Source organism: Pelodiscus sinensis, chromosome 8 (assembly GCF_052426305.1).
Source record: "Pelodiscus sinensis isolate ZL-2025 chromosome 8, ASM5242630v1, whole genome shotgun sequence".
Taxonomy (NCBI): domain Eukaryota; kingdom Metazoa; phylum Chordata; order Testudines; family Trionychidae; genus Pelodiscus; species Pelodiscus sinensis.
Genome location: NC_143059.1, coordinates 37,371,490 through 37,384,887, shown reverse-complemented (window position 1 = coordinate 37,384,887; position 13,398 = coordinate 37,371,490). Strand labels below are relative to the sequence as shown.

At 43.8% G+C, this 13,398-nt stretch overlaps 1 protein-coding gene across 14 annotated transcripts in view; it reads left to right on the top strand.

Annotated features, from left to right (window-relative positions):
• Positions 1-13,398, top strand: part of SGMS1 (sphingomyelin synthase 1) — a 211,785-nt gene that overhangs the window by 146,050 nt on the left and 52,337 nt on the right. For all 14 annotated transcript variants that reach the window (XM_089780152.1, XM_075935077.2, XM_075935069.2 and 11 more), the window contains one exon: positions 3,954-4,010. The gene's annotated coding sequence lies outside the window, so the exon portion shown is untranslated. The remainder of the gene's footprint in view (positions 1-3,953; positions 4,011-13,398) is intronic.

Genomic DNA, 13,398 nt, shown 5'->3' with positions numbered 1-13,398 from the left:
TACTGATTTCAGTCATCTAAAAACAAAAACCAAAACTCCAAACAGGTTTCTGGACTCTTGGTGAACTTGGCTGCTCTGCTCATGCCTGTGTGAAGAATAGGGTTATCTGGCATGTCTCAATTTCTTTTCTCAACATTGATACGAGACTTCATTGCTGAAGTTTAGTTTAGAAATATCACTATATCTCGGGCCTGATCTACGGTAGAAACTTTGATCTGTTTGATCAGTCAAGGGTGTGAAAAATCCACATCTGAGAGCAGCATAGTTGAGCTTCTCTAAGTACTTGTGTAGACCGTAGCAGATCGGTGTAAGAATTCTTCCATCACCTAGCTACTGCCTCTTGGGGAGGTGGATTACGTACGCTGGTAGGAAAATCCCTCTCGTTGATATAGTCAGTTTCTACACTGTAGTGTTTTCAGTGTAGACAGGCCCTCAATTATACTTTATCACTGCTGCTGCTTCATTAAGCAAAAGTCAAAACTGCAAATACATGGCATATAAATCACCACGCACCACAGTGTTTTCTGTCATTGTACTATATTTCTGTGGCATGTTTTTAACATGCTTTTCTCTCCCTCCTTCCCCAGGAGTGATAGAGCTGTGGAAGGTTGTACAAGCATCTTCACCGGGCCAGGGTGCAGACAAAACTCACTGACTTTATCACCATATTTTCATTAACAACCTCACTAAATTGGATTCTGTTCCATCTAGTATTCATGAAGCTACAGGGTCTACCAATCACAGATTTTAGCACCTTCTCCTGTGTTAGAGTTTATTTGAGGCTGCATTGAACAGATAAGAGAGGGATAGTATAGCTTGACCGTTTACTCTCTTCCAGTTCCCTCAGGATTTACAGGGGTTTGAGTTGCTTTGATGTTTAAACCTTGTGCATTTACCAGTATACTCTTTAGAGAATGACGTATCTCCATTAGTTGATTAAATGGTTATTCAACTGTCTGTGCATCTGTATCCAGTACGTAAAGGACTTAAGCAGCTTTTCAATTTCTAATCCATCCCAAATAATTTATCTTTCAGTAAGGTTTTTTTGTGTTGAGAGCAACATGGGGATCTATAATGTTACATAATTCCAAAAGGGCTGTATGATGTAGAGTTTGGGACAAATACTAATTTGCAGTGGCAGAGTAAAATAAATTGGGGCTGTGTGGCACTGTACATGGTCAGTTGTGTTTTGATGGATTATAAATTATTACTTGGGCCAATTTATAGACAGGCACAAACTTAATTTATAGACAGGCTCCTTTGTTTTCAGTTTAACCTGATTTTTACTGAAAATTTGCTAGGTTTTACAAAGTTGGTTTTTTTTTCAGATTTTCATCCTATTTTAGTATTCTTCAACTATATTGTACTGATGCCTATTGATATAAGGTTACACACAATAAATAAACAGGCATGCATACAAACTGTGACATATCTGCACATCTGAACTTACTGATGGCTCTCACATCCACCATATACACATTTCAAGGTGTTCGAAGATAGTGTTTTAAAGATTTTATTGACTAAAATGGGAAGACAACACAAATCTGTATCAGAATATGTTTCAGAACACTAGGAAATATTTGAAAGTTTAAAAAAAGCAGAGGAGAAAAGGATGAAGTTGAGTGCATGCTCTGCAAACAGTCTGGCCCAGTTATTAAATGTAAATATTTATCGACTAATAGTTCTAAGTCTACAACAATAAATTGTTTAACCAAATGAAGTTGTATTTGTGGGTTAGAGAGATACTGTTTTCTTGGTAAGTTGTCTTAAGTTGTTTTTTTAGTTCTGCAGCAGATGACGTTGATGAACAGAATTCAAAGTATTAATCTACTGAATACTTTCTCCCCATTCTTTCCATCTACTAAAATAAATGTTGATATTTACCCAGAAATTTTGCACCAATTTTTTTTTCTGGTGATAATAAATACTGATAAATTCATGGAAAACTAAATAAAATAAAACTGAAAACTATTTATAGAATAGTTTTAGTTTTTCTCTACCCCCTAACCTCTTCTGATATAGCAAAATAATTTAGCGCTCAAGCATTACCTCAACATAGCAGAAAGATAAACAGCTTCATGCTGATGCAAAAAGACACCAGGGTGAATTAGTGAATTACAAAGGGTTAAAAATATAGTTGACAGTTGAATTATGTTGTAATAGCCACAGATCATTTAAAGGAATGAAGACATTTTTTGTGTAATCAAGAAGTTATTCCTATAGTTAAACTACTTCCTACCAAAGCATTCTGTGTCAAACCATCACAGAATGAAATGTCTTTTAAAAAGCAAAATTTTATAAGTAATTTGCAACAGATTTAAAACTAATACAAGGGCATACAACTTACACAATACATAATTAACCTGTGGGGCTTGTTACTTTAACTTATTAAAGAGCTTAGTTTAAAAAAAGGTTAAGATGCGTATGTGAATATATGGATAATTACAGAACCCACATTTATGCTAGATAAAGTATTTTATTAAAGGATATAAACCATTATATTCAAGGCCTAAAACAGAGGTGGGGAGGAGGGGAAAGCAGCCGGACAGGTTTAGTCCCTGCCAGGCCATCACCACTATGTTTACTTGTGCCTTAGCAGGTATTGGATGATCGCAGCTCTTATTGGCTGCGGACCAGAATGCTGCTCCCTGCCACTTGCGTTGGCTGTGAACAGCAATTTGTGGCCAGCAAGAGCTATGATTGTCCAATACCTGCACACACAGGTGAACACAGAATGGGGGACTGCCAGGGATTAACCTTGTTGACTGGATCCAGCTTGCAGGCCAGAATTTGCCCGCCTTGGCCTAAATGGACCCCTGACTGACAAATCAGAAAGAAATTTCCTCTGTGTGAATAATATTCCATATTGTCCTGTAGGAGTTTCTTAGACTTTTCTCCCAAGTATCTGGTATAACCGACAGTTGAAGATAGAATACTGGACAAAGTGAATCATAGGTTGATTGAGTGTAGCATTTTGTGCTTGATTAGAGATTTTGGCTGAAGTTCCATTCATTTTATTCTCCTGCAAGTTACACTGCTGTATTTTCATCTTCTAGCACCATAAACTGATACTTTTCATTGGGGCTACACATTTTCTTTTAACATTTTTATGACCATAATGGTTTAAATTTTAAGATTATCGTGCATTTTATGGTAACTCTGGGAAGCTGTTTTACATAAAGTTGGGATCACAGAAATTGCTAAAATGCTAGGTAAAAAAGAAGCTGTGCCACGTGCCTCTTTCTCCAAAATAGATACAGTAGAGGGAATGTATGATTTCATAGAAGATAAGTTCAAGGGATTTTTGGGGGAAAGTTCTATGGTCTGTGCTGTACATATGCACATAGTGGTCCCTTCTGGTCTGGGAATGCATGAAAACTGCTTGACATACATAGGCTTGCCAATGAAGGTGGTTGTCCTAGAACTCCCAGCCACTTCCATTGCCACTATTACAGCGGCCAGAGGCCCAGACCCTTTAAACTGCTTCTGAAGTACTGGAGTGCCATGCGGCATTCTCCAGACAACACTGAGAGCTGCTTGCGGGAGGTGTGATGCTGTCTGGCAGTGCTGAGGACTGCCAAGCCCCCAGCCCTGCCCCTTCTGCCCAAGGCCTCGCCTCTTTCGGGGACACAGACAAGGTCCTCCTCCACATTGCCAGGGACCTAGGTCCTGCTGGTTGTATATAAATAGCAAGGACTGTGAATAAAGAGCAGATCACTCAGTTTTATTTAATTAAAAGCTATTTCTGCTTATTCATGGCACTGGGAAATCATAATCTGGAAAGACAGGTAAAATATTGAGAAATAAGTATTGGCATATTGGTTTCTATAATGGTAATATTATTTATGGTGCTACAAACGTCTAAATATTTTAGAAAGTCTGTCTTAGAATAATTTAGGGGAAACATTACCATTGAACTTCTCAGATAAAACACTGTTAATTTTCTCTTACAGATGGTGTTAGCTTCCAAATTCTAAAATATAGGAAAGGAGAAAGCAAATCCAGTTACAGTAAGTATGCAAATTTCATGATCAGTTTCTGGGTTTTGTATTATCTCTTGATTTAGCTTCAGTGAAGTTATTGATGCCTTATTAGAGATGAGAAAATGATTCCTAATTGTACATTGTGCTTTTAAACAGACCTGGAATCAGGTGGTAACTAGAGTCATAGACTCATAGAATACTAGGACTGGAAGGGCCCTCGGGAGATCATCAAGTCCAGTCTCCTGCTATCAAGTTTAATTATTAAATTATAAAGATTGTGAATATAATAGTGTATTCTGTGTCAGTTTATAGAGAACAACATTTATAAATATTCAGAGAATTGCGTTTAAACTTACAAATACACATAAGGAAAACTAGCTATTTTTATTATTGTGAGTGGTAGAATATTTGAGCCACCTGCTGATTGACATCTAATGAATGTGTTTTGACTATGTTCATAACAGTTTTATAGAACTGGAACAAGTATCTCTCTCTTTTTATGCCACAAGGCTGTGTCTACATTGGCCCCTATTCCATAATAGGGATGCAAATGTAGCACTTGGGAATAGGCAAATCCGTGGGGGATTTAAATATCCCCTGCGGCATTTGCATTAACATGGCTGCTGCTTTTTTCCGGCTTGTAGATAAGCCAGAGAAAAGTGCCAGTCTGGACGCGATCCTCCGGAAAATAAGCTTCCTTTCAAGTAGGAATAAGAGATCTTCCGGAAAAGAGCTTATTTTCCGGAGGATCGCGTCCAGACTGGCGCTTTTCTCCGGCTTATCTACAAGCCGGAAAAAAGCGGCAGCCATGTTAATGCAAAAGCCGCGGGGGATATTTAAATCCCCCGCAGATTTGCCTATTCCCAAGTGCTACATTTGCATCCCTATTACGGAATAGGGGCCAATGTAGACACAGCCCAAGAGTATTTTTCATTTTTTAAAATCTCAAATTCGTTGAATGTTGCCTACTTTCTAAACCAGTAGGGAGAGAAGTGAGTGAGATCTAGTAGTATTTTATATTGTACTTTAAACTGAAACTGTCAACTGCAAATCTCAGGTTTAGTTGACACTAGGGCTTTGGGTTACTTTAATGTGAAGCGTCACACAGAGAGTGAGTTTGCGTGGGTCTAGCCATTGAATTACCAATTTTTGGTTTTATCTGATATTTTACAATTTATAGTACTGGAGAGATGCAAAATCCCATTTATACTATGTTTAACCAGTTAATGGGCCCAGCACAGCATGGTAAACCTGGTTGACTTGGAACAGCCCCCCATCTGTAGCATGCCGCAGTGGGTCCAGCTGGGCTGGAGCAGCCCTCCACCTGTAGTGCACCGTAAGTAGGGGGCTGCTCTCGCCAAGCTTGGCGCCTTCTTACCAACTACCCTAGTAAGCATGCTGGTAAGCCATGCTTACCAGTTAACCCTTTACATCTCTATTAACAGCACTATACATAATTTGTAGCTAAGGAACAAGAAATGCTGCATCTTAAATATTGTATTGATTTATTTTTAAATCACTATAGTCATAGCATGAGTAATTTCTCTATGGAGGTTGTTCGTTAAAATTGATTTTATATTTTATATGTTGTCTCTCTGTTAAGTAGAAAATGCTAATTGGAGCTATTCTGGGAGATTTATTTTCCAGCATGACTTAATGTTATTTTCTTAAAATATCCCATTAAAATCTCCAGGCTTGATTTCAATAATCAGCATGAGATCCATGCCAAATCTATGAGACTACAGGCCAATCCTGGGGTGGGGGAGAGAGGTTGGCCACCCTGCTTTTCAGGGCAAACTGTCCAAGGCCGACTTTAGGAAGTGCAGGGCCCAATTTCGACAGTGCCCCCACGGCAATTTTGGTTGAGCAAAAAAAAAAAAAAAAAAAATCCACTGCACACAAAATACCTCAAAAAAAACCAACGCACACAAAAAAATCCCCAGTTACCTCCCCTGCAAAGCCCCGGAGGTAGCTCACTCACACACACACCCGGGCATCTTGCACAAGAGCTACACTCTTTTCTAAAAGGTGTAAGCTCTCTTGCGCAAGAGGGCAGTGTGGATGCTAAAATGGCAGTCGGAACTTTCTTGCGCAAGACAGCGTCCACACTGCTTTTGCGCAAAAGCACAGCTCGCACTTAGCAGTGTGGACGTGTTCTTGTGTAAGACTTCTTGCACAAGAACCCTTAAGCCGCTAGTGTAGACATAGCCTAAGAGTTTCCTCCCATGAGCAGAATGAATTGTGTTGTGCACCAGTACTGAGTTCATGTGGCTTGTTTTGATGTGCCACTGTGGCACCCAAGTTATTTATAAATATTTTATAAACCTTTACCTTTTCTCTTTGCTGCCATATCTCCTCCATCAGCTCCCCAGTGCCTGCTGCCCCCCAACTCCTCATCCTCCTCTGCTCTCCTGACTCCTGCCCTTCTCACTGCACTCAGCCTTCCTGAGACCTGCCCCCTCCACCAGCCCTTCTCTCCCCCTGTTCCCACTCCTCCAGTAGCCCCACTCTGATCATGTGAGCTACCCCTCCTCATCCCCTCTAACATCTCCCTTTACACACCTGCCCTGCCTCTCTCCTCTGGTGCTGGTCCCTCCCTGCAGGTGTCTGCCCTTCTGCTTCACCTCCAGAATCCTCTGGCACCTGCACCTTCCCTTAGCCCTGCACCCTCCTGGTGCCTCCCCCTTCCCTCACTGCCCCTGTCCCCTTTACCCACTTTTTCCCTGATGCCCACCCCCTCACCACTGTCTGTCCCCATTCTCCTCATGCCCCTCTGTGCCCTCACACATGATTTGCTCCATCTCCACCTTTCTCATGCCCACCCCTTCTTTCAAGCCTTCTCCCAGCACCTCCCCCTCCCCGCTCTAGACCCCAGTGCCCTTATCCTCTCCTGTCCCCCCTTCCACTGACACCTCCCCTCCTGCCCTTTTCCTCATTGTCTGCACTTAGCCCCCTGGCATTTGTCTCTCGTCCACCCTGTCTCTTGGTGCCTTCCCCTTTCTTCCCCCTTCCCCTCTCCCCTTCCTCCCCCTCCCCCTCCCCTTCCTCATCTTACCTTCTGCCTTCCACTTTGCGGGGCTGGGGCTGGGGCCAGAGTCTGTGCTCGGGCCCCGGACTTCGAACCCGGAGCTAGGCTGAGTGGTGCAACGCGGTGCCAAGCAGTTTTAAAGTCCCGGGCTGTGACATCACGTCACACCTGGGTGTATCCCACTCATATAGGTAAGCATCTCCCACTCACATAGGTAACTATCCCACAGGGATGGGCTGGGATCAAGGGGAGACGATGTGGGGCCAGGGTGGGAGGATGCGCAGAGGGGCTGGGGCCCACTCCAGGCAGGGCCGGGGGAGAGACCCAGCTCCACATATTGGTGGAGCAGGGTCCCCGGCTCTGAATATTAGAACATGGGCACCACGAGCCCATGTAACTCGCCGCCCATGCTTCCGGGTTCAGGGCATGGGGCCCCTTTAGGCGTGGGGTCCGATTCGAGGGAATCGGCCTAAGGCCAGCCCTGAAACTGTGTGTAATTAAAAACGTAGATTACACTGAGTAACTAGTACAGTGATGGCAACCTGTGGCCCATGGGCCATATGTGACACATTGGGGTTCTGTGTGTGGCCCAGAAGATATTTTTGTTTGCTGTTCCCCAAACAGGGTTGCCAGATTCCATTGGTTTCCATCCGCGTAATTTTTTTCCCTACTGGCATTGTCAACATTAGGGATATGAACGACTAGTCACTCTCCCCCTCCCCCCTTTTGTGGCCTCAATCAGAAAGAGGCAACATGGGGGTGGGCAAAAGAGGGCACTTCAAAGAAGCAGCACTGCTTGGAGCCTGGGGCCAGACCTCGGGCTCCATATGATGCTGCTGCTTTGAAATGCCATGTATAGCCCAGGCCAGCTGAGGTGTCCCCTGACTACACATGGCATTTCAAAGTGGCAGTACTGCGTGGAGCCCGGGATCAGCTGGAGACTCACCCACTTACCCCAGGCTCCATGTGGCACTGCCGCTTTTAAATGCCGTGGGGAGCCCGGTGTCGGGGGAACCCCGATGTCTCAGTTGGGGACCACATCAGTGAGGGTTGGGCTTTTTTGGAGGGTTTGTTTTTGGTTTTGCTACCAACTTGTGTGGTCCCCAACTGATTTTTCTGTGGGTCAATAGCCTCCAACCCAAAAAATGTTCTCCACCCCTGCCATAAAGAAAACGTTGAAACCTTTTATGTTGGACATAAATTAATTTTTACTTTATTTAAAATGAAGTTTGATAAACTAACATGAGAAAGTTGAAGTGCTTAGTCTATTTAATAATTGAAATTAACACTTCCTTTCTTACGTGTTAAATTAAACCCTTCTTCCTAGTTGCAGTGCTAGCAAAATGGCTCAGGCGTAAATATGTAATTAATGGCAAGTTTCTATTAGCAGCTGGTGATCCACAGAAAGGTTTGAATTGTGATAGATGGGCAGTGAGCCACTGTGTTAGGGGGAAGGGGAGAGCGCTGTGTTGTGGGGGGATGGGCGGGCAGGAGGGACTGATGGCAATGTGGCAGTACCGGGGGAACTGTACCTCCCCACCAATGAGTAGCAGCCCAGGTCCAGCCCTTTTGGCCGGAAGCCCTGCCCGCACTTACCTGTTGCTGGCCTCGCTGAGAAGGTAGAGAAGTAGCAGGCAGAGGCAGCCAAGGTAATTTCTATGAAACCTTTATTACTGTATCACTTTTTGGTATGTTAGAACAAAATCATTTTACCAATCACTATTTCCACTCAAATTTTTCATTAACCTCTCTTATGCACACTCATTGCATGACTATTTTGAACTCCTTTATATTTAAAAAAATTGCAGTCCACATTTACATACACACACAGAGAGAAAGAGGAAAAAAATTCCTGCATATGAGCTTGCTAAGAGGTAGAGGCCAAGAGACCAGGAAACAGACAGTGTAACCAGGATGAAAATGAATGATTGACAATTTTTCTATCAGAAATTATTTTTGGTTCTATTAACTGGGTTTTTTGATTGTCCTTGACTACTCATGCAACAGGATTTTTCCTAGCCTGTTCAAAACTTTACAATTATCAATTTTAGCAGCAGAACATAGTGGAAACACATGATTTTCAGTGTGACAAAAATAAACCAGAACATACAGATAGATAATGCTGGGCAGAGAAGATCTGTGTTCAAGTACTGTTGCTAGTCATCTGTTCTGGAAATTAGGAATGAGTCTCCTGGCCTCTTTCCAACTGTACCATGGATCGATAGATGTTTACAAACTTCCCCACCAGAAAATGTTTTCTAAAGTAACATGTTACGGTAATTAAAATACTTGTCACATAAAATATTAAACAGTTTCCATTGCATATCTGTTTTCATATGAAGCTGTATTAAACACCATACAGTCCAAAATAGTAGAAGATTTGTATTTAGAAGAAGAGGTATTACATGTTCTTCTACAGGTTGAACCTTTCTAATCCAACTTTCTTGGGACCTGATTAGTGCCATACCAGAGAATTTGTTGGACTAAGGAAGGTCAATGCAGAGTGCCAGGGGGTCTCCATAGGCAGAGGAAGTATGGGTGCAGGGGGTGCTGCAGCACCCCCAAGCTTTGCAGTCAGTGTGCTATACACCTGGGGACCATGTTGCTACTTGGGGTCCTGGCTGCTTGCCCCCAGTCTAGGGGCTCCGATGCAGCCCCAGGTCCTGGCCACTGGTCCGTTTGCTTCCTCCCAGGGTCCTGGCCCCCAATCTGGGATCCCAAGTGCCAACCCCAAATCCCAGCCATCATCCCTCCAGCTGCAGGCCCCTAGTGCTTGCTGTGGGACTCCACTTCTGGTCTTGGCTTAGCACGTGGCCCAGGCTTCTTCCTGGCCTCCTCCCCAAATGCATCCTGTCCTTGCTCCACCGCTCTTCCTGGAGCTTGAGTGTTGTGAACAGCTCATTCACTGCTCTCCAGCAATGCTAGGAGGGAGGGGAAGGTATCAGTAAGTGTGGGACTGCCACCACAAGAGACACACAGAAGGGGATGGGAGGGGAAAGAAGAGGGGCACTGTGCCCAGCACTCATTTTTTTTCTCCATGTGTGTTCCAGCCCCAGAGCACCCATCAAGTACATGCTTATGCCAGACCAGGAATGTTACTAGACAAAGGCGCTCTGGGACTGCAGAGGATCAACCTGTAGTTGAATATGAGATCGAAAATAAATGTTAGCATTTGTGTGGCTGGCAGGGCTGAGCGTTCAAGTTCAGTTTTGTGAGGAAACTGTGGGGTTTTTTTTTCCAGGGATGGGCAATAATTTTGGTGGGGTCACACCAAGATTTTGATAAGTGGTCAAGGGAAGCACTTTTCTGTGGAGGGGTTTCTGGCTCTGGAACAGATGTTGAGTGCAAAAGGGAGTTTGGGGTAGCAGATTGGGGTGCGTGAGAGGGTGTGGGGTCTGAGAGGCAGTTTTGGTGAAGGAGAGTATTGTGACGTGGGGCAGTGATTGGGGTGAAGGATCCAGGAGTGGGTATGGATACAGGAGAGGATTCTGGCCTGATAGAGGGACGTAGAAGGGGGGGTGCAGTGTCTAGGAGAGAGTTGTGACCTGGGGGCTCAGATGGTTTAGGTGCTGACCTGGGGCACGGAGTTGGGATGCGGGAAGGGTTGGAATGCTTACCTATGTGACTCCCAGCCAGCAGTCTGCATGCCTGCTGCAGCTCCAGGCTGCTCAAAACAGGGAAGAGGGGACTTTGCACACTGCATCAAGCACTTAGTTCTGACTAAATCCCTTCACCACAAGGGGCCTCAGGGTCCTGGTGGGGTGCACTGAGTCAAAAGGCTTGGCAGGGTGGATCCGTCCCATTTGCCTTTCCTTGCCTGCCCCTGCCTTAGTGAATGAGTAGTTCGAATGCAGCAGTTTTTTTCTGTTACTGAAGTAGCTGCTTGAGGTGTTATCTAATGTATTCCTAGTCCAAAACATTTTTTGTCATAAACATTAATTGCAGTAAGGCTATTTTTAATTGTATGTGTTTGTACGGTAGATTTTTAGGGTTATTGTTTTTTGTTTGTTTGGGGTTTTTTTGTACTGACTCTCTGTGGCTAGGTTTATAAAATATTTTGAATTAGTGTACATATTTCACTGACTTTTGATAGTTTTTTCATATTTTCTTTTATAAGCTCAATAGTCAGATTTATATCTTGAGCAAAACCTTTTGTTTTTCATTGGCCAAACATTTTTAGGTTGCTGCCACTTGAATTTCCTGAAGCTCATCACAAATATTGATGCTCCTCCATCAATAATGGCTTCTTGCTTTTCTAAATTACGGATATTCTGCCTTATTTACTTATATATTAACTTTTTAAAAATAAAATCTATGTAGATGATACATTATAAAAATTGGACTGAATACATTTAATCTCCTTGCCAACTTTCTCTAGGTTTTTTTCATTTTTCTCCTTTTGCATGTGAGAAAAAAAGTTTCCTTCCTTCTTGTCTTTTATCTCAGTGTCACATAGGGTTGCCAGTAATCCCTTATTTTTTTTAATCTATATACAACAAGATTAGGAGTTGGTGAGTACTGCAAAAACTGGTAAGAAATACAGCAAATGTATGTGAGTACTGATTGGTATTAATTATTAGAATAATATCAGAAGGAGAGAGTGGATGTGCTTAGTAAGAAAACAGCCCTTTGTTTTTGAAATACAATATTGGCAACCTTATGTCCCACTTTCTCCTGATGCACTTCCTCCTACTTGATCAGGCATTTCCATCAGCCTTGTGTAAGGTGATCAAGTTCTGAAGCCTCCAAGGCAGTAGTAGGGAAGTGAGATGGCTAGTAGAGGGATGAGATGATTGATGAGTGCTGGTGATTGGTATAGATAATGTATAGTGATAGTTTAAGAAAATTGTCTGTTGCTTTGCAGGGCTTTCTTTGCTTTCAGTTACTGGAATAAAGATTTCTTTGAAACCAGACCAATTATTTTATTAAGCAACAACAACTAGAGGAGAGAGAGACACACAAAAACATCTCACCACTGTGCATGTATTGGAAGGGAAGGTCCCAGGAGAAGGTGGAGTCCTGGGACAGTTACAGATTGTATATGTCCAGGGATCACATGCAACCTTATTCTTTGAAGTAGAGTGCAGCGGATACTGTATGTCAGCAGAGCTAGTCAGCAGAGGAAGGGTGTGACGTAGTGGGGGTACTTGCTGGGATGTGGTGACCCCTGCTGTCTGGAGCAAGACCCAGCAGGGAAAGCCTCACTAGGCAGAGGTAATGCCAAACTTGTTGAACAAGTGGCCAGACACCCCCCATGGAGAGGAACAAAGGAAGGTGGAATGCTGCCCTGGCTGGGGGGCAGGGCTGGAAGAGGGTTAGTTAGTTCCTGTCTGGAAGGCAGGGAATAAGGAGCTGGGGAGGGGGCTGGGACTCCCCTATCTCAAGGGGGGGCACTGAGGCCTCTTAGCCCCAGTTCCTGTAACCAGATTACATCTGTGCTGCGCTGTGCTGGAGGAGCAATAAACCACCCTCAATTCCACTGGCTGGTGCAGTCTGTTTGTGCCATTTCGGGGTGCAGGAGACGGGGAACCCCCAACGCGCCGTCACAAAGGGATGTTGAGTACTGTGCTGGATACTAGGAATTGGCAGGGATGGACTGTGACAGGGCAGGTTTGGAATGTAGCAGGTACTGACCGGAGCCAGGATGCTGATAAAAGTGTGTTTGTGGTGTCTGGGTGGGACATGGGAAATAGTTTCATGACAGTTGCTGCAGGGGAGGGTGGGTGCAGAGCTGCTCAGCTTGCAGTCCAGTGAGCACCTGGAGCATGTCTCTATGCTGCTCCATAATGTTTCTCAGCCACTCTATGGCTTTGTTCTGACGTGCTGCAGTCACCTCTTGGTACCTCTTCTCGCTTTCCCTCCGCTCCTTCAATTCTTGTTTTTCTGCTTTGGAGTGCAGCATAACAGTATGCAGAAAGTCCTCCTTATTTTTCCATTGCTGCTTTCTAATCCTGTGTAGCACTTCAGCCGGCGATAACAAAGAGGAAGGTTGAGCTCCCAAGTTCATAGCTGTGAAGGCAAAATGCAACATTTTACAGAAGCACTATTGTTTGCAGCACAGAGACCACTGAATCCGTGTTTTAAAGCACAATCACTTACTTGCTGACCCCAGGCAAAGTATACAAGCCACAAGACCCCCATGAGAGTTTTGTGGAACTCTTTGTCAAGTGAAGGAGTCCATCAAAACTCTGTTTCACAGTTCTGACTAGGCATGTGGTGATACATCACACAGATACAAGGCAGTCTTCTGCAAATCCCTCCTGACAAACTCAGAACATAGAAACAAGCCAGCCTTTTGCAACTTTCCTCCTCTCAACAACTAGCTTTAGTGACTCCCAAAATCAAACCTGCTTTCTAGGGGCATCCTTTCCTGTTACTGTTTTGCCA